Here is a 22,159-nt window from a genome sequence, read left to right as displayed (position 1 = left end):
CCCACAACCCAAGAGCCTGCCAAGCCCCTGGGCTCCCCACCCTCCCCCACCCCACCCCAGCTTGGCCGCCTAGCTTGGGTTTCCTTCTGCGATTGCTCCCCAACATCAAAGCCACCGCTGTCGGGAGCTGAAAATGAGAGACAAGTACAGGCCAGGAGAGCAGCGCCTTCCCTGAGCGCTGGGGAACTCAGGCCTGCGGGTCCCTCTCCCTCTTCCAAGCGTTCTGTCTCCTTCTGCTGCAGTATCCTTATAAGGGAGAAGCCAATTCTACCCTGCGCCTGGCGAAAAAATGTATATATTCCCCAGGCCAGATGCTGACTTTTCACCCACTGCACGGGAAGGCACTACGCCCAGCTCAGGACAGGTTTTGCTTTTTATTTCTCATCTTAAACAAACAAACCCAAAGCCATTGGTTGGTTCAGGTCGCCAGCAGCTGGGAGCCAGGAAGTATGTTTAGAGAGAAGGGGGTGGGGATGGGGGTGCCCGCAGCCCGAAAGGCCCCGAGGCCGCCGGAGCCGGGAGGGGGTGGGGGCAACCTGCTCCACGCCGCGTGCTGGAGCTCAGGCTCCCACGGCGTCCGCCGCTCGGCCCGCGTCTGGACCCTCGGTCGCTTCCATTGTTGCACCTCCGCTGTTGCCATGTTGGAGGGAGAGCCCCTGGACCTCCGCTACCTCCGCTCCGGGGGCACTTCGCAGACCCCGGGGCCGGTGCAACCGGCCGGGCGCGTGTCCTACCTGCGCTCGCTGCTGGCTATGCTGCAAGACCCGACGTGTCGTGTGCTCGGCGACGTGGGCTGCTCGCTCCGCGCCTCCGCGGCTCGCTCTGCGGCTCCAGGCGCCTCTTGCACCAGCGCGATGTGCGGCTGGCCGGTCGCACGCCGCTTCCCCCCGGCCGCTCCCGTCTCCCGGCTACGCGCCGGCCTCGGGGTCCCTGGGACAGGGGGAGAGGCAGCAAAGGGCGCGAGGACCAGCTGGGGGCGGGGGGAGGCAGTGCTCTCCGCCGAGAGCGTGCGCGAGCTCGCAGTCAGGCCACCCCGGGAGAGACAATAGCGGGAGCAGCGGGCGAGAGGGGAGAAGCCATCTCCCGGACACCCGGCGCACTGCACGGCGACGCCAGGCTCGGCCAGACCTGCTGGACAGGCAGCCGCCGGCCCCGGCTCCACCGCAGCTCCGAATCCGCCGCGAGCCGAGGGCGGGGCGGCTGCTGGAACCCCGGCCGCCCTCCACCTCTCCCCTCCCCGCCCTCCTTCCCTCCCCTCTCCTCCCAGCCCCTGCGACTCCCGCCCGCCTTGCCATTGCGTGGGGAGGGAGAAAGGCGCTGGCGTCAAGTTGTGCTCTGCAAACCCAGGAGCCAGGCTTTCCACTCCCCACTTGGGTGACGGTTTTTGCAGATGGTCGTTACTTTTCCCTGCCGGAACCCCTTGCCTTTGGGCCAGAGGAAAGCCATATCCTTCTGCTGGAAATGACTGAGGGTCGAGGTCCAGTTGCCGGTTTGAGGAACTTACCCCGTAATTATGATAGCATGCCTGAAAGAGCCCCTGTCTTGAGGGTGAAGGTGGGAGTGGAGGGAAGCGTCTCCACGCTTTGCACACTCAGTCTCATTCGTTTTTCTATTTGCCCGGGGTGGGAGGCTGGGGGATCTTTGACCTGCAGCCCAGAGAAAATAGCAGTCAACAACCTGAGCGAGCTGGGAGGGGAGGTGGCGGATCCTCCAACCCAACTAGGTTAGGAAAAAAAAACAACTTTCATACAATATGTTATATTTTAAAATTAGACTCTAAGTGCCTTTCTTTGAGCAGTGGTCTCTAGAAGAATTTTCCTAAAGGCTCCACCCAAAAGAAACCAATAGTTGGCCAGCTCCTCGTTTGCATTTGGTTTGCCTAATAACTATGATCTCTGATCTCAAAGTACACTGTCCTCAAAACGTGAATCTTGTTCTCCCCACCGCCCTCCTTTCTTCTTTCTTTCTTGTCAGTCAGACTGCGAAGATCAACACCTGGTTCTTAGCCCCGCTCCTCCGCATCCCTTTCGGGTATGCAGGGTCTCCAGACACTCAGCCTCCCTCAGATGCCCATGACTCCCAGCCAGCGTTCCCATGGAAACAGCTGCCAAACTTCCCCTTCTTTGGCCTCAAGGAAATATTTGTTAGGATGCTACTATTCCAAACTGTGTAGAGTTCACTAGAGTTTAAAAAAAAGAAAAAAAAAAAACCTTTGTATCCCCGTAAAATTTTGAAATTAAAAAAAAAAGAATTTTAATAAACCCTTACCTGATGGTCCTGAAAAAAAAAAAGAAAGAAAAAAATGTCAAAAAGCCCTTTTCAAAAAGATGTGTGCCTTTTAAAATTTCCTCATTAATATGAAACTCTACAATAAACCCAAATAGAATTTTCCAGGAGACAATGGTTAAAAGTCATCCTAGGCTGGTGTGGTGGCTCATGCCTGTAATCTTAGCACTTTGGGAGGTCAAGGTGGGAGGATCATTTGAGGCCAGAAGTTTGAGACTAGCCCAAGCAACATAGCGAGACCTCATCTCCACAAAAAAATAAAATAAGAATTAGTCAGGTATGGCAGTGCTTGTGCCTGTAGTCCCAGCTACTCAGGAGGCTGAGGCAGGAGGATTGCTTGAGTCTGGGAGTTTGAGGTTGCAGTGAGCTATGATGACACCACTGCACTCCAGCCTGGGCAACAGAGCAAGACCCTGTCTCTAAAAAAATAATATAAGTCATCCTAGAGTCGTAGAACGACAAAATGGGAAGAGACTCTAGAGCCCTGTAAAAGATAACTATTTATTGTGAAGGCAATTTGAATAACCAGAGGAAGTCCTACATGGGGGAGAAAGCAATATAAAAAGTGAGTTCACCATTCAGAAGGATTTCTTGGGATATTGTTTTGTTCTTATATAAGAAGAAATCAGGGCAAATGCAAAGGACCCTGAATTGCAGACAACTCTGGATGAGACAACAGGAGAAGGCCATAAAAGGAAATACCTAGGCTTGTGTATCTTGTTGAGGCTCAGAAAATGGTACCCCAAAGTGAAGGCCTCAGAAGTAAAGTTTCTCTGTGATCTCCTGCCCTCCTCTCTCTAGCCCCTCATTCTCCTCCCTAGACAAGCCATAGAAACTAGAATTCCCCCAGGTGAGCCATAGAAACCAGAAGCCTTTCTTGTCAAAGCCAGCCATCAAACCTAAAAATATTACTATCCCCCCACATTTCTGTATAAGAGCTAGCCATGGAGAAATTCTCTGACCTACCTTAGGTCAGAAGACTCCCATTCCAGAAAGGGTCCTGCCCCATACCTGGGAAGAAGAAATGCTACACGGAGAGGCCAAGAAGAGTCTGGAGTGACAGGGCTTGCCGGGTTTCCCCAGCTCAGCCTGCTAGCGTTCGCTCATACTCCTTGTCTAGTCATCCTTCTACTGGCTGTCCATTCTCCACCGAACCTACACGTAAAAATGGGTTGTTTTCCTTGTATCTTTGGGTCTTGGTTCTGAAGGCTCCCATGTCACATAAAACTATGATTATATACATTTGTTATGCTGTTCTCCTGTTAACTTGTCTTTTGTTATAGCAGTGTCTACTGTGACCTTATGGTGGGGAGGAAAGGGATCACCCTCTTTCCTCCTCTACGTTGTCTTCTCCACCGCTGCCGTGTGACCTTGGGTAGTCCACTTCACCCTCTGCACACCAAAATAACATCGTCCTCACCTATCACTCGGGGCTGTGGCAAGGATCACAGGAGAGAACGTGGATGAAACACCTTGGTAACTCTCTGAAGGCAGCCTGCTCTGCGCATCCATCACAATGCACAGGATGCTTTTCCTGATCCTCGGGAGCCGCAGGGGTTAAAAAACAGCCCTTCATTCACTAACTCATTCACCGCTTGTTCACACTGCAGAGATTTATGACACTTACTCTGTGTCTATCATCAGGTCAGGTCCAGAAACCTGAGAGAATAGTGGTCTAGGGGACACTGGTGGCTGGAGTGAAAGGTCCGAAGTGGAGAACTGACAGGAGACAGGCCGGGGTGGCTGAGTGCAGGATCAGGTCACAGGCTTTATAATGCATTTCGGTCAGGAGAAAAATTTGGGAAAGAGAAACCAGGGAATGCAAAACGTTTTGATTTTCTAGGTGACAGAGAACCCAGGTGTGCACAAATGAAGCTGGAGAGTGAGGTGACCAAAAACAGCTTTCTGGACTATTACAGAGGAGGATGTAGAAGATGCCTGCTTGTCTTCCCTTTGCCCCTCCAAATCTTCGTGGCCCTCCGGCTTCCCAGTAGCGATTGGCCAATGGGGTCCGTGACCAACTGAAGACAGGAGATTAGCGGGAAGGGGGTGAGGGAGACCTGGATATTTATCCTTCAGGATCCCTCTGTTGGGGTCACTGGGCTGGCTGCCACCCTCAACCAAAGTCCACAGCTTCCACCAGGTGGTTATTTCTCCCTCCCTCTCCCCTTCCTCTCCCTCCCTCCCTCTTTCTTTCTCTCTCTCTCTCTCTCTCTCTCTGGATTCAGATAATCACTCCCTTCCTTTGACTTTCCAGGCCTGGGGGTGGAAACATTGCTTTGTTACTGGCCCCCGTGTATTTCACACTGTTTTTTGTGGTTTTCCTATACCCTACCAACCCTTTATAAATCATCTCTTTATCATTTAAACTCTCCTCAAATTACTGCTCAAGTTGGAGCGTGCTGTTTACTTTCTGCCAGGACCTGACCAATGCAGCTCTGGGGTCTAGCCTGGGAGCGCAACAAGGAGGCCATGGCTACATTCCACGTGGGAGATCAGGGAATCTCAGAACCAACCGTGCCAGAGCTGTGGCAGTGGGGATGACAAGGAATGGACAGACACAAGAGATAGTTAGCAAGTCAAATCAATAATATTTGATAATGTATTGAATGTAGGGAATTAGGGAGGGGGAGAAATCTAGAATCAATCCCCACTTGAAGCCTTAGGAATTGGTAGCAGGTGATGCCATTCCCTAAGTTAGGGACTATTAGTAAGACAGCCCACGGGTTGGAGGAGTGATCCTGAGTTTAATTTTGGACGTGTTGGGTTTGAGGTGTCTTCGGGATGTTTAGGTGGGGATGTCTAGTGGACAGTGGGTTTATGAAACTGACAACCCTAAATGACTGAGGCAAAGATCTCAATCAACGGAGGTTTATTAAGCCAAAGTTTGAGGACACACCTGGGAAAAACAGAAACCACAGATGCATCCGTGACTGTTTTTCCAAAGGGGGATTTGGGAACCTCAGTATTTAATGGGGAGAGGGCATACGGAAGGAAAAAGGAGGAGGAAGGGTGGGCAGTGAGGCAAATAGTTACATTCTTGTGAGGCCCAGGAAATCTACCTTTTATATAAGGTAAGGTGAATGTTTGAAGAGAAAAAAGGAGTGATGGAAGAATCATTTATGTACATATCCCTGGGTAGGTAGAAGAATGATTGATCTTGTCTCTGTTCTGCACCTGGAAAGATAAACGTATAATCAACATTATTAGTGTGTGATCAAACAGACTTCAGTTTTAGGAGCTAAACTAAAGACCCCAAGTTACAATTTGCATGTCTTCCTTTACGGGGGGCCAGCAAAGAATTTCCTTATGAATGATCTGTGGGGGCATGCCTTCTTAGATGCCTGAGGCCTTCTACCTTTTCCTGGGGATCTGGCTAATGCGTAATGTTAGTAACAGCTATTCATTTGGTAGGGTGTGTTGCATGACTCAGCCTCCGGGCTTGACCTTCGCTTTTGCATAAGGAGTGTGGGTGGGGGGGATGGTCTTGGATTTTTATTTTCCTTTACAAAACTAAACTCAGGTGGGGCATGAGCACACCAGAAATCCCAGCACTTTGACAGGCTGAGGTGGGAGGATTTCCTGAGGCCAGGAGTTTGAGACCAGCCTGGGCAAGCCCCCTGAGATACCCCACCCCCACCAACAATTAAAACTTGGTTGGATGTGGTGGCGTGGTGGCAGTGTCATGGCTCGTGCCTGTAGTCCCAGCTACTTGGGAGGCTGAGGCAGGAGGGGGGATCTCTTGAGCTCAGGAGTTCACTGTGACCATGCCACTGCACTCTAGCGTGGGTGACAGAGTGAGACCCTGTCTCTAAAAAAACAAAAACAAAAATAGAAACTAAACTCAAAGTAGAGGGGTGTGGACAAGTGATGGACTGGTGTTATCAGCTTTGGACTCTAGGTTATAGGTGGCGAATGAAATTATGGACATGCATGAGGTCACCAAGATGGGTATAAAAAGGAAGGAAGAGGCCTGCAAAAGAAATCCAGAAGAAACAACCAAGGAGGTAGAAGAAAAACTGGAGATCACAGAGTGTCAGAAACCAGGGTGGGAGGAGGGTGTCAGGAAAGAATGACAGGATAACAAGTGCAGTAGGAATATGCAGGAAAGTGGGGACGGAAGCTGTACGGGCTGGCGGCAAAGTCCCTGGGGTGTGTGGAGTGTGAGCAGTCATAGTTAAACCAAGCTCCAGAGGGTTAAAGAATAAGAGACACACTCTTTCTAGAAGCTTGGAAATTAAAGAGAGGGAGAAATGTAAGGCAATGGGGAGAGGGGAAGGCAGGATCAAGGGGGAGAGTCTTGTTTTTTTCTTTTTGAGATGGGAAAGGCTTAAACATGTTCATATACTGAGAGGAAGACCAAGAAGAGAGAGAAATGATGGTGAATGAAAAATGTCCCAGAAGAGGTGAGAGGAGATGGGACCCAGGTGTGGGAGGGTAGAGTAGCCTCAGGTGTCTTTGAGAGGGCAGGTGCATTTGTAAACTGATAGACCTAGAGGCTAGATGTTGGTTGCTGCCTAATAGTCTCTAAGCCAGGTGCTGAGAAAGGGTCAAGATGGGATTGAGAATTTAAGGAAAGTGGTTAGGATTAAAATAGTCACTGAAAAGAATGAGAGCTGTAGCTCCTTAGAGAGAGAAAATGGAACTGTCAGCAGAGCTGAGGCTACAGCTGCCATTGGATAGTCTGTCGTGGCTACCATCTGAATGCTTTCATTTTCTTTTGCAGTGCTTGGAAGCCCAGATATAGAACATTAGATCAGGGTGGGGGGTTGCAAAATAGGTACAGTGGAGGCATAAAGGGGAAAGGGGGCTCCTGACAAAAGAGAAGGGGCCCAAGGAGGGAAGTGAAGCTGAGCAAAGGCTGGGGATCTTGAAGAGGGGGAGTAAAGGGACAGGGCTACCTCTAATCTTATGCCCTCTCCAGTATTTTCTTCAGCTCCACAGCCAGAGGGATCTTTCCAAAGCAAACATCTGCTTCCCCTCCTCAAAATCCACTAGCATGTAGGGCATGATACTTTTGCCTTTGGCTCTTAAACTCTGCATCTCCAGAGCCTGGAACAGAGCATGGCATGTAGCATGTGCTCAATAAAGTTTTGCCAAATGAATAAATGGATGGCTCCCTATAACTTTTTTTTTTTTTTTGAGACAGTTTCATTCTGTTGCCCAGGCTAGAGCGCAGCAGTGCGATCATAGCTCACTGAGACGTCAAAATCCTGGGCTTGAGCAATCCTCCTGCCTCAGCCTCCTAAGTAGCTCGAACTACAGATGCACACCACAAAGCCCAGCTAAATTTTCTGGTTTTTGTAGATACAGGGTCTCACTGTTGCTCAGGCTAGTCTTGAACTCCCAGCCTCAAGCAATCTTCCCACCTTGGCCTCCCAGAGTGCTAGGATTACAGGTGTGAGCCATTGTGCTGGTTACCTATAACACTTAAGGTTTAAACTCCCAAAGAAAGTCTACCAGGGCTCTCATAATTGGCCCTTGCTTTTCACTCTAGACTCAGAGGAGGAGGACTTTGTTTTGTTCATCCCTGTATGCCCAGCATAGCACCTGCCACAGAGTATTCAATAAACATGTGTTAAATGAATAACCTCCCACATTCCTATGAAAACTCCATACTTTGGCCTTATCGAACTCTCTGCAGTTCCTACAATACACAGTAGACTCACCTAGGGAACTTTCTACAAGCTTTTCCCACTGCCTGCAAAGGGCCTCCTACTTCCAATCCCCATCTCTATCCTCTTCCCTTTACATGTCTTTCTACATGTTGGCAGAATAATGGCCTCCCAAAGGAGGAAATGTTCACTTCCTAATCCTGGGACCAGTGAATGCATTGTCTTACATGTCCAAAGGATTTTACAGATGTGATTAAGGACCATGGGATTGAGAGATTATCCTGGATTATCCAGGTGGGTCCAAGCTAATCACACCAGTCCTTAAAAGCTGAGGACCCTTCGCAGCTGAAGTCAGAGAGATGGGTTATGATGAAGAATAGTCAGAAAAATGCAGCATTGCTGGTTTTAAAGTTGGAGGATGGAGCTCTTGAGCCAAAGAATGTGAATGACCTCCAGAAACTGGAAAGGGCAAGGAGTGGATTCTCCCCTAAACCCTCCAGAAAGGAACACAGCCCTGCTGATACCTTGATTTTAGCCCAGTGAAACCCATATTGGACTTCTGATCTACAGAAGTATAAGATAATAAATTTGCATTGTTTTAATACACTGAATTTATGGCCATTTGTTATAGCAGCAGTAACAAACTAATATACCTGACAACTAATTCTCCAGGAAGCTTCCCTAAAGTACCTCCTAAGAGAATCTAGACACATCCAATAGCTGGATTGTAACACTAATCATAGGTGTTATAATTATTTGTCTACTTTTTTTTCTGAATTGGGGAGGGGACAGAAGAGGAGGGCAATAGACTATAAGCTCCTTAAAGACAAGAAAATCTCCGTTGTGTTTACCTTTGAATTTCTAGGCCTAATTCATTGTCTGATTCAAAGCTGGTACTCAATAAATTCTTGGTGAATGAGTGAATGAATGAAGACTCAGATCTGGTATACAGGAAGAAAGAATGACTGAGCTGGACGATAAAAAGCTTGAGAGTTTACTATTTCAGTGGTAATAATAAGAACTAGGTTACTGCTCAGGGAGCAGTGGCTAAAATCAATGGGACAAGGTGATGGGATCTATTTAGCTGTGCTATTGCTACATTCTCTCAGAGCTCTGCTCTAGGCTGGGACTAGCTAATCTGTGAAACAAATCCAAGCTAAAATTGAAAAACTCAGCGTCTGTAACATTTTATTTTAAAATCCTTCAGTAGACTTTCTTTAGAAAGATTCAAATATCCTTGAGAGACGAATGGATATTGGAGATTGGGTAGGGGTGCTTTGTAAATATTTTGTGAATAGGTCGACTTCTTCAATCCTGTGGCTCTTACTGGCTTTGAAGTCAATCCTGCTTCCCTATACATTTTCAGTGACCACAGCACTGAGGGCTGCAGAGTTCAGGGAGTATTTGTCCCGGTGTCTGAGCTCTTGATGCTGTGCAAGATTCTTGGGCTGCCAGCCTCCCATATTTACAGAGAGGAGGGAGGTAGGAGAGGGGTTGGAGGGCCTATCTGAAACCCAGGCTGGTCTAGTTTGGTGTCATTAGGCCAAAAACACCATCAGAGGCTTCTCGAAACTACTTCTCTATGCCACGCATCTTCCTAGTATTTTGTAATGGCCTCAGCTCCAGAGACTGTGTATAGTCATCATAGAAGACTGAGTCTCTGAGTAGTCAGCTATACTTGGTGTTGGCTGGGGAGTTCTAGGAAGGCTCCACAACTCCCCCCAGCCTTCCCAACCATACAGAGTTGATGGTGATTTTTTTTCAAAGGCAGGTAAGTCTGATGACTAGGAGGGTACAAAACATCTTTTTAAAAATTAGTCGGGATTTGGGGCTGGGAACCGTGGCTCATGTCTGTAATCCCAGCTGAGGCAGGAGAATCACTTGAGCCCAGGAATTCAAGTTTACAGTGAGCTATGATCAGGACACTGTACTCCAGCCTGGGCTACAAAACAAGACCCTGTCTCAAAAAATAAAAATAAAAAAATTCTAAAAAAATTAGTGGGGATCAACAAAATGAAAAGGCAATCTACAGAATGGGAGAAAATATTTGCAAATCATTTATATGATTAGGGATTACTATTCAAAATGTACAAAGAACTCATACAACTCAATAACAAAAAAACCCAAATAATCTGATTTTTTAAATGGGCAAAGGACCTGAATAGACATTTTCCCGAAGAAGACATACAAATGGCTAACAGGTGTATGAAAAGGTGCTCGACATCACTAATCATCAGGGAAATGCAAATCAAACCCAGATGAGAAAATCCTCATAGCTGGTAGGATGGCTATTCTTAGAAAGTCAAAAGATAAGTGATGGTGAGGGTGTGGAGAAAAGGGACTCCGTACACTGCTGGTGGAGATGGAAATTGGTACAGCCATTATGGAAAACAGTATGACAGTTCCTCGAAAAAATTAAAAATAGAACTATGCAAACCAGCAATCCCACTTCTGGGAATATATCCAAAGAAAATGAAATCAGTTCTGTCGAGGAGATATTTGCACTTGCATGGTCATTGCAGCATTATTTCTAATAGCCTAGAGATGGAAGCAGCCTAAGTATCTGTCAGGAGATGATTGGAAAAGAAAAGGTGGTATATCTCTATAATGGAACATTGTTCAGCCATAAAAGAAGGAAATCCTGCCATTTGTGACAACATGGATGAACCTGGAGGATATCATGTTAAATGAAATAAGCCAAACACAGAGAGACAAATACTATATGATCTCATTTATGTGTGAATCCAAAAAAATTGAACTCATGGAAACAGAAAGCAAAACAGTTGTTGCTAGGGGCTGGGAGGTGGGGGGGATGTTGATCAAAAGGTTCAAACTTTCAATTGTAAGATGAATAAATTTGGGGGATCTAATGTACAGCATGGTGACTATAGTATTGCATTTTACAGTTGAAATTTGCTAAGTGTGTAGCTCTCAGGTGTTCTCACCACACACACCTAAGGTTAATAAAAAATTAGTGGGGGAAATTAAGCTTATGAGCTAGAATGCCCAAATATAGAATCTGTGAGTTTAGCCTGCCCTCTAGTGGGAAAATTAAGTTCAACAGTCGACGTAAAGAAGTTTCGAGCACTCCAGGAAGATTTTATGCTAAATAAGGTACAAGATTGCATTTTGGTGGTGGTCTTGATGCAACATTGGTGGAGCAGATTCATTTCATGCTATATCGGGTGTACTTTGTAATGTTAACAAGTCAAATTTTTAATAGCTTGTCATTGCCTAGAGGATAAAATTCTCCTTAGCCTGATATAAGCCTGGTCAGCTGTCCCTAATGTGGCCCTACTTCTCTCTACCTTCCTCTACTCCAGATTAAGTTATTCACCATCCACTAAATACCACTGCACTCTCCACATTTCTTCCAGATTTACCATTTTCCTCCTGCACTGTTCATGGCTCACTGCTGTGGAAATCATAGGTATTCAATAAGCAATTTATTGATTGGTTAATCCCATTCAGTCTATTTAACTTGAAACAGCTGGTTTTGTTATCCTGCAGGAAAGGGAATGTAATGTAACAAAGCCTTAGGGCAGGAAAAACTCGAAGGCCCCTTTACCTATTGCTTGGCCCTTTAAGGAGGCCTGAACAGACACCATTTTCCTTCCTTAAAAACTTAGAGGTATAACTTATTTCCACATTTCATTCATAGAAACGGAGCAAGAAGCTTTTCCTTATTTAACATAGTGGGTGTTCGAGAAATATGGCTAAAGAAATAAATGTCTGTGTTTAGCCGATTGCATTTTCCCTCTGTACACCTCCGATAGCCACTTGTTTAAACTCGACTCTGGTCACGTGGTTTCTGTACAGACAACTCAAGGCCTCCCCCTTGTTTTATAAACGCCTCCTTTCTGTCTGTCTTCATCTCCTGCCATTCCACTTTATGTTAAAATTGTTTGCTTTTGTGTCTTCTTTCTTAGACTGTTAGCAGGATCCATACCCTATTCATCTGCAGGGCTAGCACGGAGCCTAAGCCATAATAGATGATCAATAAATGTTTGTTGAATTAAATCACTCTCTCCTGGTACATTTTGAGTGTATTCCTTCTACTCTTACAATGGAAAAAGTAAGAGAATGGTAAAACTTTAGTTTTAGAAAGTATCTTAGAGGGCATCTAATCAATTTCCTTCATTTTATAGATGTGGAAACCCAGGCCTGTTTAGGATCACACAATTTGTTAGTCTTTGTTCTAAAAGAATCAGACAATTGTAGGAAAGAAAAATTCCTCTAACCAAGGCTGAGCTATTTTGTTGTTCATTGTGTTCAGAAGCCTCTAATTCCCAGAAACAAAAAATGAATTTCCTTATGAGTTTTTGAAATTTTATAATCCTGTGTTCCACACCCTATGCGTCAGGATTGATGAAACTTATTTTAGGAAAAACTAGGCTGATCTGGAGATTTTTATTCTTAATACTTCATCTTGCTCCCATTGGTGCATACTGCTTGGGGAGGATTCATCTTGTGAGTCTGTCCTGAAAACTGCAACTTGCCTGAAAGGGGAGGAAAGGCAAAAAGCTCAATGCAAATCCAAGTTAAAGATCTAAACTCCTTTTCCCACAATCTAAATTCAGACCCACCTTTCCACAGTCACTTCTGTAAATATTTTCCTGTAGTGTTAGCTCCTCCATTTATGAATCAAACGTGTCTTTCCTTCTATTGTGCTAAGGTAGGCTTATCTAACAGCTACATATCTGGTGAATGGAAATGTATTTTTCATTTATGGGAAAGATGATGTAATCTGGTTCAGTAGAATGATTAAAATTAAGAGTTCCTATCAGGGAAGCAATAGATGGAAGACCGAAGAAGTGTAATAAAAATAGGTTGCAACTTTATGTCTGAATTTTGAATATTCATCTTCGTCGTCTGTTTTCCTGTAATTTGCTACCATTAATTTTGTTTTAGAGAATTTAGTAGATATTGGCAACTTGTTGAAATATGAAAGCGCTTGAAGATCATGTGTCTTATGTAAATGAAACAAAAAGAAAGGGAAAAGCGATTGATTGTTTTGCTTTATGTTGCTAAAAGAAACCCCCTAAATCTATTTACAATATACATCTAACTTGCTAAAGGCGAGCAATCTATTAGAATTATATTAAATAAACAGAGGAGAAGTTGTACATAAGAGCGCCCGGATAGCTCAGTCGGTAGAGCATCAGACTTTTAATCTGAGGGTCCAGGGTTCAAGTCCCTGTTCGGGCGCAGAAACGTTTTTGTGCTTCAGTTTACCAAATATTATCACGCCAAAATGCAAACGCTGAGACGTAAGTACTTACATTTTAAATTAAATTCAATTTCTAAAAAAAAAAAAATTCAATTTCTTTTTCATTGATTTCAGAATATGCTAGATAAGCATGTTCTCAGGGAGTAAATAAAGAACCAACTATGTAAAATCATTTCATTTCTTGACAAGTATCGAGGTTTTGCACGGTTTCCTAGCGAGAAAGGAATTTGTTTCCTCATTTTGCTAATAATTGAGAAAGGAAAAAAAAGAAAGTTAAAACGAAGCACCTCGTGTTCTCATCGGAAAAAAAAAGAAGTCCGTGAGTTTTGCATTCGCTAATTAGCTTTAGACATTCCATAACGTATACCTATTTTGGAACATCATATTGTACAACATAAATACATACAATTTTTACGTATCAATTAGAGAAAAACTGAGTACGCCCGAACAGGGACTTGAACCCTGGACCCTCAGATTAAAAGTCTGATGCTCTACCGACTGAGCTATCCGGGCTCTCACAGGAAGGAAGTTGTCCTGTAATGCCTTACATAAGAATGAGAAACATTCTGTAATTGCACCATGTGTTTTCTGAAACTGCTTTAAATTCCAGAAACCTCGTGACCATGCGCCGAAAAAAACCCAGAAAGCCCAAATTCTGCGCTTTTCACCAGCATTACCAGCTAATTCAGAATCGCGAGATATTTATGCGCCTAATAACCATTATTAGGTAGGATTTCTTTGATTTGTAATCTAACAGGTTCAGGATCAAGAGAACGATGAGGTGTCACTTTCGAAGCGCTGTAGTGATATTAGATCTATTTTACCAATGACGACAGGGTGGACATCGGTACTGAAACCTACCCGAACACAGAAAAAAATGAATCTGTTTAAGAGAGAACATAAATATGCTCTTCTGAAGCTATTGGTTTGAGCCGTGTAGCAGAAAGTGTGAAAAAGGAGGGAGAGTGAGATTGTCCGCTAGGTCCTCTGAAGGCTTTTAAGTAAATTTAAGCGGCGCAAACCCTGGAGGAGGTCACCAGCAGTGACCTTGGGGGCAGAAGCCCTACTAAGCAGAGAGACAGGAAAGCTGAACATGGCAGCGGAAACAGAGTGGGGTGACCTTGGCGTTGGAGGCTCTTCCCTTCCTCAGCCATCCGTAATGTATTTGAGCACTGCTCTCTGCTACGGAGCTAGCCTTGAAAACCACCCACAGTGGAGTTTTGAGAGTGGGACACTAAAGGGTCTTTGTGAGCTGATGTATTTTTCCCTTAATTCCATCCTTAACCGCTTTCGGAATGGTTGCTCTGGTCCAGCAATTCTACTTTTAGGAATTTGTCCTAAAGAAGTAGTCAGGGATGTATAAAAAGATCTGACTACAGGAGAGATCGTCGTGGCATTTTAATCGGAAATGATATGAATGGCTATATAAATTATGATACAGCCTTAATATGGAATGTTATGCAGCCATTAATAATCGTGTTATGGAAGATAGGACTTGAGAAAAATTGCTAAATATTGTTGAGTTAGGAAATATTTCAAATCAGTGTTTTTGTTTGTTTTGTTTTTTTGAGAAAAATGTTCATACATGTGTATTGAAAAACTGAAAGGATACATGCTTCTACAAAGCCTGGGTTCAGAAGTTAAGAGTGCTGTTTGAATCCCTCTGGGGTTCAAGGAGGGAGATGCCATAGAAGAAGGGGACTACAGGAAACTGCTTTGTATATACAAAGTGTTGTTCCTTAGGAAGAGTTGTAGGAAAAAGAAGATTATATTCCTCTTTATACCTTTTTGTACATATAAAGTAGTTCATTGCATTTTTTTTTTCAGAAAGACTATAGACCGATAATATTGACTTCTAATTTTTTAAAACTATAAGGGGCCATAAAAAATCATCTAATTGAGCCATTTTATTTTACAGATTAGGAAACTGAAGACCTGCAGAACTGTGTCAACTTTCTGGTTTCTAGAAATAGCTAGACTATAACCCAAATTTCCTGTCGCTTTACTAAATCAATGGTTTGTGAACATAGTTCTTAAAGAAGGAAATGGTGATTACTAAGAGTCAGTTATGAGTTTTTAAGTCAATTTAATTTTCTTTTTTTGGTAAGGTTATTTGACTGGTAGAAAAGGGAAATACTATAATTATGGTTTATTTTTTATTATAGCAAGTCATTTGATCAAATCTTATGAAATCCTTTGCAAAAGATGGAGAAATGTTGTGTGAACTAAAATAAAATTTTAAGACTCACCCCCCACCAGCTGACTAAATGGACCCCCTCGTGGCCAAAGCAATATCCTAAAACTAAATTGCCTGCCAGGAGGAAGGAGGTCAGACATGCCTTATCATGTCCTCCTCCCTTCTTGGGGACATCCTTGTGACCCATTAACAGGCCTAAGGCTATGCAAGACAAACCTGCAGGTCCTCAATTTACACAACAAATCTATGTCCAGTGGCTTATCTCTGATAAACAGCTCCTTATGTTTAAACATTCCAAGCCTTTAGATAAAGCTTCATGTCTTTAACCAATTACAAGCCAAAGAATCTTTAAACCCACCTATAACCTGTAAGCCCCTGCTTCGAGATGGCCCACCTTTCGGGCCAAACCAATGTATGCCTCCCACGTATTGATTCATGACTTTACCTGTAACCCCTGTCTCCCTGAAATGTATAAAACCAAACTGTAACCCAACCTCTGCGAGTCCACTGCTTAAGACCTCTTGGGCGTGGCTCCGGGTCATGGTCCTCAAATTTGGCTCAGAGTAAATCTCTATAAAATTATTTTACAGAGTTTGGTCTTTTTTTCCATTGACAGTTGCCAGATGTTAACACTATTAGGTGAGATCACTGGTGGTTTTAAAAACAACCCTGGAAGATGAACAATCACAAATCAGTGTGAACCATGATGAGAAATGCTCTACTCTTAACCATGACCCAATCAACATATTTATCAAGGTTTTCTGTTTTTTCTTTTTTCTTTTTTTTGAGACATTCGTGCTCTGTTGCCCTGGCTAGAGTGCTGTGGCATCAGCTTAGCTCACAATAGCCTCCCAAGTAGCTGGGACTACAGGCACTCACCACCACATCCATCCGGCTAATTTTTTGTTCTATTTTTAGTGGAGACCGAGGCTCACTCTTGCTCAGGCTGGTCTAGAACTCCTGACCTCAAGCAATCCTCCCACCTCGGCCTCCCAGAGTGGTAGGATTACAGGTGTGAGCCACCGTGCCTGGCCAAAGTTTTAAATGAAGACAAATTAAATATGTTGATCAATATTTTTCAAAATTGAAAGGGTTAATCTCTCTTGACCCTCCAGGGGAGGCTAACTACAGCTCATCCATCACTGCACTCACCTTATTTCCTTCACATGGACAGTCTGGCTCTTCCATTAGACAGATTCCAAGTCATACTTGTTTTGGAATCCTCTAGGTTGGTACTTGTTACACAGTTGGTGTTCAACAAATACTTGTTGATCTTAAACTGAATCGTATGTGCATATCATAATTCCAAATCTCCAGCAGATAACAGAAAGAGATCTAGACTAATCAGGTACTTTTTAAAAGATACAAAACAAATTCCTGTTTGGAAAATTTTTTAATTAAAAAATTAATTGCACAAAGGGAAAGGGGAAATAGTTGACAGTAATTCACCTAAGAAAGTCTCCCCTCCAACTTCCTCTCCAGGCTGTGGGTGTGGCTCTCGCCTATAATCCCAGCATTTTAGAAGGCAGAGGTGGGAAGATCACTTGAGGCCAAAAGTTCGACAGCAGCTCTGGGCAGCACAAGACATCCTTTTCTCTACAAGAAAATAGAAAAAATTAGATGGAAGAGGAGGACCTCTTGAGCCCTGGAGTTCAAGGCGGCAGTGAGCTATGATTGTGCCACTGTGCTACAGCCTGGGCATTAGAGTGAGACCTTGTCTTAAAAAAAAAAAAAAATCCCCACCCCAACTATTTTTTTTGAGGGGTGGTTGCTGACTTCAAGCTCTCTGTGAGCAACCATGAAAAAGTAATTAATTGTTCAGTTCCTGCACAGAACTCTGGATCTCTCAGCTATGCAGGAGGTTGTGCAAGAAGCAGAGCAAGGCGCAATGTGCAAATTAAAGAAGGTCATTACTCTATTTTCTTTTGCATGGGTCTGGATCTATTTTTGGGTGCTTGTCCAGAAGATGGTGACCAGGATGACAAGAGGACTTGAAGCCATGTCAAATTAATAGCTGAAGACTCAAGGGGATTTTTAGCCTGCAGAAAAACGAGGGAGAGGGTTGGGTATAGGGATTGGAAGCTGTCTTCAAATAACTAAAAAGTGTCATAATAGAAATAACGAAGCCTTATTCCGTTCTCCAAAGTGCAAAACTAAAACTGACAGAGGTCAGGCGCGGTGGCTAACGCCTGTAATCCTAGCACTCTGGGAGGCCGAGGTGGGAGGATTGCTTGAGATCAGGAGTTGGAGACCAGCCTGAGCAAGAGCGAGACTCCGTCTCTACTAAAAAAAGAAAAAATTAGCCGGGCGTGGTGGTGTGCACCTGCAGTCCCAGCTACTGGGGAGGCTGAGGCAGGAGGATTGCTTGAACCCAGGAGTATGAGGTTGCTGTGGGCTAGGCTGACGCCTCGGCACCCGCGGGGGCAACGCAGTGAGACTCTGTCTCAAAAAATAAAAAATAAATAAATAAAATCAATAGAAATTGCAAGCAATATATTTCAGCCCAGAAAATCTTCTAACATTTAGAATTATCCTGAAATAAATGAAATGAGGTATTTGGAGGGAGGTAATGCCATTTGACACCAGCAGAGGTTGAAGACAGACGCCTTGAGAGGTTTGTTAAAGTCCCTTCTGCAGATTAGACTAGATGACCTAGTTGTGTGATCCAGGTAAGCTCCATTGCTCTCTTCTTCACACCTCTCTTTTAGCACTTACCACATTTCTTGAATTACTGTGTAGATACCAGCCTTATCTCCCCAACTTAGTGTCAACACTATGATGCTCTGTTCCCCCTCTGGGCCACCCCTGGGGAGTAAGGATGCATGCTCGGGAGGGGCTGGGAAGTGAACTGCTGCCTCTGATTACCCTCTCAGCTTTCTTCTCTGTTTCCTGATCTCCTATCACTTTGATCTTGGACTTCTAGCCTCCAGAACTATGAGAACATAAATTTCTGTTGTTTAAGCCACTCTGGCATTTTGTTGTGGCAATCCTATAAAACTAATACACTTACTATACAACCATTCATTATATTTTTATACAATTCAATACACTACCATACAACATTACAGCAGGGAAAATTAATTAACTCTAACCACACGATTTAAATACGTTCAACGTTTGTAAATATTGTCTGTGTAAATATCACAGAACCTTGCGAGTTCCCCAATGTTCTCTCTTGAAACTTCACGACTTTCAGTCGTCCGGGTCCCTCGACTCTCTCCCCTGACTAGGAGCTACTCTATGGTAGAGAGAGCTCAGGCTTTCTAGCTCTCTACTCCTCTGATTGCCACATCTATGGTTTCCGGAGGCCTCACCGGAAGCTCTCGTGTGGAAAGGCTTGGGGGAGACCGGAAGTTGCGCTCTCAGTACTCGCCATTTCAAAATGCTGCTGAGGCCTTAGGGCCTGTGACTGCCACCCCCCACCCCCCCCACCCGGGCTCGGCGGGGGAGCGACTCATGGAGCGACCGTAAGGTGTGGCCTCCGGGTTTTGTCCGCGGGGTGCCGGGAGGCCGGGAGCGGGCAGTGGAGAGTGAGGAGCAGGCGGCGGTGCCGCCAATTCCGCGGGCCTCGGAGCGGGGGTAAGCGGGCGGGTGGAGCTTGGGGCGTGGGTGGCCGCTTTGGGATGGTCGCGCCAGGCGGAAGGAGCGCCGGTGGGGGAAGGGTTGTGAGAGGAGGGCCTGCGGAAGATAAAAGTGGAGGTCGAGCGACGTGATGTAGTTTTTACCAACAGGTGACAAACCCTAAAATCGAAGTAGTCGGATTGACTGTGTTTAACTGGACGCAAAATTTGAGGAATACCGAGGCACTTTGGAGAACGGGGTGGGAGAGAGGGATGCGGGCAAAATCACACTGACGTGTCTTAAGATTTTAAGAGAGTAATTTTTAGGGCTGCGGACCGTCTGCTATGAGGCACTTGAGTGCGTGTTTGAAAAATGCTCGTTTTAGGGCCACACCCAGACCTCCCGAAAGAGTGTCAGGGATGGAGCTCAGGGCAGTGTATTTCAGTCAGCACACTTCCCAGTGATTTTTGTACACGCTAAACTTTGAAAACCTCTGTTTAAAGCGACACCTCGCCAAAGTGCTGCTGCTTTGTTCCTTCGTCAGGAAAGATCTGTGTTAAGAAGTTCCTCCAAGCCCTGGGGTTTGGCACGTGGCACAAGTATCTGTCAAAGATACTCGGAACCTCTTGGTATTAATATGGTATTACTATATTTCAATTTAGGTTTAGTTCCCTCCTTCCTCATATATTATTTTTTCTTTCTTTCCTTTTTCAAATATGAAATCTAGTTATGTTGCCCAGGCTGGAGTGCAGTGGCTGTTCAGAGGCGCTATCTAGCGCATTCCAGTGTGGAGGTCCTGCCCCCGGCCTCACCCTGGAGTAGGTAGTACTGCTGGCAGGCCACCGCGCCCGGCTGGTTTTTTTAGTCTCTATAACAATCCCCCCACTTCAACCCTCCCCTTCACCCCAGGTCCTGTAGAATTTCCAACATTCTGGATTTGGCTAATTGCCTTTTCGTCCTGTTTACTTATTTCTTCACCCTTCATTTTTCCCCACAAACTCATAGTTAGATTTAGATTCTTTCTTTCTTTTTGGTCAAGAATATTTAGTAAGTGGTGCTGGTTGATTGCTGTTGCTTCACATCAAGTAGTACATGCTGTGTACATGACCCTCTTTTAGTGATAAGGTTGGGGAGGGTCCAAGTGGTCAGCCTGCTTCAAGTGTTTATCTCGCCCCTGACTTTCATTTAAATGGTTTTAGCATCTCTTGATGACTGGTGAGGAGGTGACATTTAATCTGAGACTTGAAGGTTTAGGATGAGTCAGTCTTACACAGAACTTACAGTGCTCCAAATGAAGGAACAATGTGTGCAAAGGCTCTGAAGCAGAAGGGAAAGGCATGGCTGAGGTGCAAGGAGCAAGGGGAAGAACAGGGCAAGATAAGACTGGAAATGTGCTGAGGGGCTAGACCGTGTGTTTATCTTTAGAGCAGTAGCAAGCTATTGAACAGGGCCTGACACTGTAGGAGTTTTTTTTTTTTTTTAAATATCCTTCTGGCTGTGGTGTGGAGTTTCTATTGGAGGGTGCTTGAAAAGACCAGTCGAGGGTCTGTTGCAGTTACCCAGGCAAGAAACAACACCTTGGTTTGGGGATGTGGTCATGAAGTTGGAGAGAAGGGGTGGTTTTTCAGTGATTTAGGAGTTAAAATCAGGGTTTGTTGATGGATGTGATAATAGGGGAAGAGGGAGGGATCAAGTACTACTTCTTTCTGGTGTGACCAACTGAATGTAACTACTAACTGGCAGCATGTTACAGTGGAAAAGGATAAATTTTAGACTTGGGCAAATTATTTGACTTCTTTAAGCCTCAGCTCTTTAAAAAGCAGTATTTAACCCTGCCGTATTCAAAAGGGATTCCAAGTGGAAAAGAGACAAAGTCTAGCGTTGAATTCAGAGGCCATCAACTGACTTCATTTTTCACATATATTCTTGATCCACGCCTTTGTCATGATGTTTTCTCTCCCATTTTTTTCAGTATTCTCCCATTTTTTTAGTTATTGAAAGTAGATCTTCACCCCAAACTTGTGCAGTATTCTTCCATCTTAATGTCTTTCCACTTCTATCTCTACTCCCTCTCTCATTCCTCCTCTGTCTTGCAATCACAAAGTAGTTTCTTCTGCTCTGAACTTCCATAACTTGGTCTCTTTTTAGTGACACAACACTTTCTACTGGGTGGTAAAGTAATGTAAGAAACCCTTATTGTGGTTTAAGTTCTTCACAGTTGCCAAGTGGTTAATTCCTGTTCCTACCAAGATTCTGAACCAACATGACTGTTGGCTTCCTCTCCTAAAATCATCCCTGAAGGAACTATAAAGGTTAAATACTGTGAGAAACAAATGGGTGATGTGGGCTGTCTTGAATTGGTTGATGGTGGGGGTGGAAGGCAGTGGCTGCCCTGAAACAGGAGCCCAGTGAATGTGGGAGAATAAAACCATGGGGCAAGGGAACTATTGGCGTACTGCTCCAGTTTCTCTCCTGCTTCATTATCTTGGAATTACCTTTTTCCACACTTGCTGTGACTCAGCGCCCTAGTCCAGGTCTCCTCAAGAGTGACTCAGGCATTACAGAAGCCCATACTTCTGAGGAGTTGAGGAAAATAACAGGTGGCGACTGACTTGAGGCATTTACTTCTTTGTTATTTATGCTCTTAATCCTTAGGTCTTACCAAATCCTTATCATAATGTCGCTTTTCCCTGGGAAACAAAGGGTGAAGCCCTGATCTAAGTAGTGGTTGTATGTGGTAGAGAGTGACTGTGGTTTTCCAGGGCTTGGGGCTTTCTATTTTAGTGTTCATTTCCTACCTTCTCCAACTTACTGGGGCTGATATGGACTGGAGTCTGGATTTCCCCCGTATATTATATTTTGCTTGTCAGAGTAGCTGATAGCCTTTATCCAGGGAAAAACAACAAAGACAGTTGAAGAGCACAGATATTTTAAGAGAAAAACAATTTATAGGCTTCATTGGAATAGAAACATTAGAACAGATGGACCAAGAACTTAAAGTTAGACTAATAATCATCCTAAAAGAAATAAGGGAAGATATTAGCAACTTGAAATAAGAATAAGTAGGGGCTAGGAGAACCAAACAGAAATATTAGGTGTGAAAAATACAATGGTTGAAATAAAGAATGTCATAGATGGAATAAATAACAAAATGGATAAACTGAGGAATGAATTAAAACTCCAGATTGAGAAAATCTCCCAGAACAAAGAAAAAGAAAATATAGGCCAGGCGCGGTGGCTCACGCCTGTAATCCTAGCTCTCTGGGAGGC

General features: G+C 44.5%; 1 protein-coding gene and 2 non-coding genes across 3 annotated transcripts in view; 2 read left to right on the top strand and 1 right to left on the bottom strand.

Annotated features, from left to right (window-relative positions):
- The first annotated feature begins 13,036 nt into the window (after window positions 1-13,036).
- Window positions 13,037-13,109, top strand: TRNAK-UUU. The gene has a single exon. It is a non-coding gene; the product is annotated as a tRNA-Lys (tRNA).
- A 462-nt stretch (window positions 13,110-13,571) lies between these two features.
- Window positions 13,572-13,644, bottom strand: TRNAK-UUU. Its single transcript has one exon. It is a non-coding gene; the product is annotated as a tRNA-Lys (tRNA).
- A 5,220-nt stretch (window positions 13,645-18,864) lies between these two features.
- MDM4 (MDM4, p53 regulator) overlaps window positions 18,865-22,159 on the top strand; it is a 37,693-nt gene continuing 34,398 nt past the window's right edge. Inside the window, exon 1 of the mRNA XM_012657876.1 lies at window positions 18,865-18,907. The gene's annotated coding sequence lies outside the window, so the exon portion shown is untranslated. The remainder of the gene's footprint in view (window positions 18,908-22,159) is intronic.

This window comes from Propithecus coquereli, unplaced genomic scaffold (genome assembly GCF_000956105.1).
Source record: "Propithecus coquereli isolate 6110/MARCELLA unplaced genomic scaffold, Pcoq_1.0 Scaffold563, whole genome shotgun sequence".
NCBI lineage: Eukaryota > Metazoa > Chordata > Mammalia > Primates > Indriidae > Propithecus > Propithecus coquereli.
The sequence above is the reverse complement of the archived record's forward strand: the minus strand, read 5'-3'. Positions and strand labels throughout refer to the sequence as shown.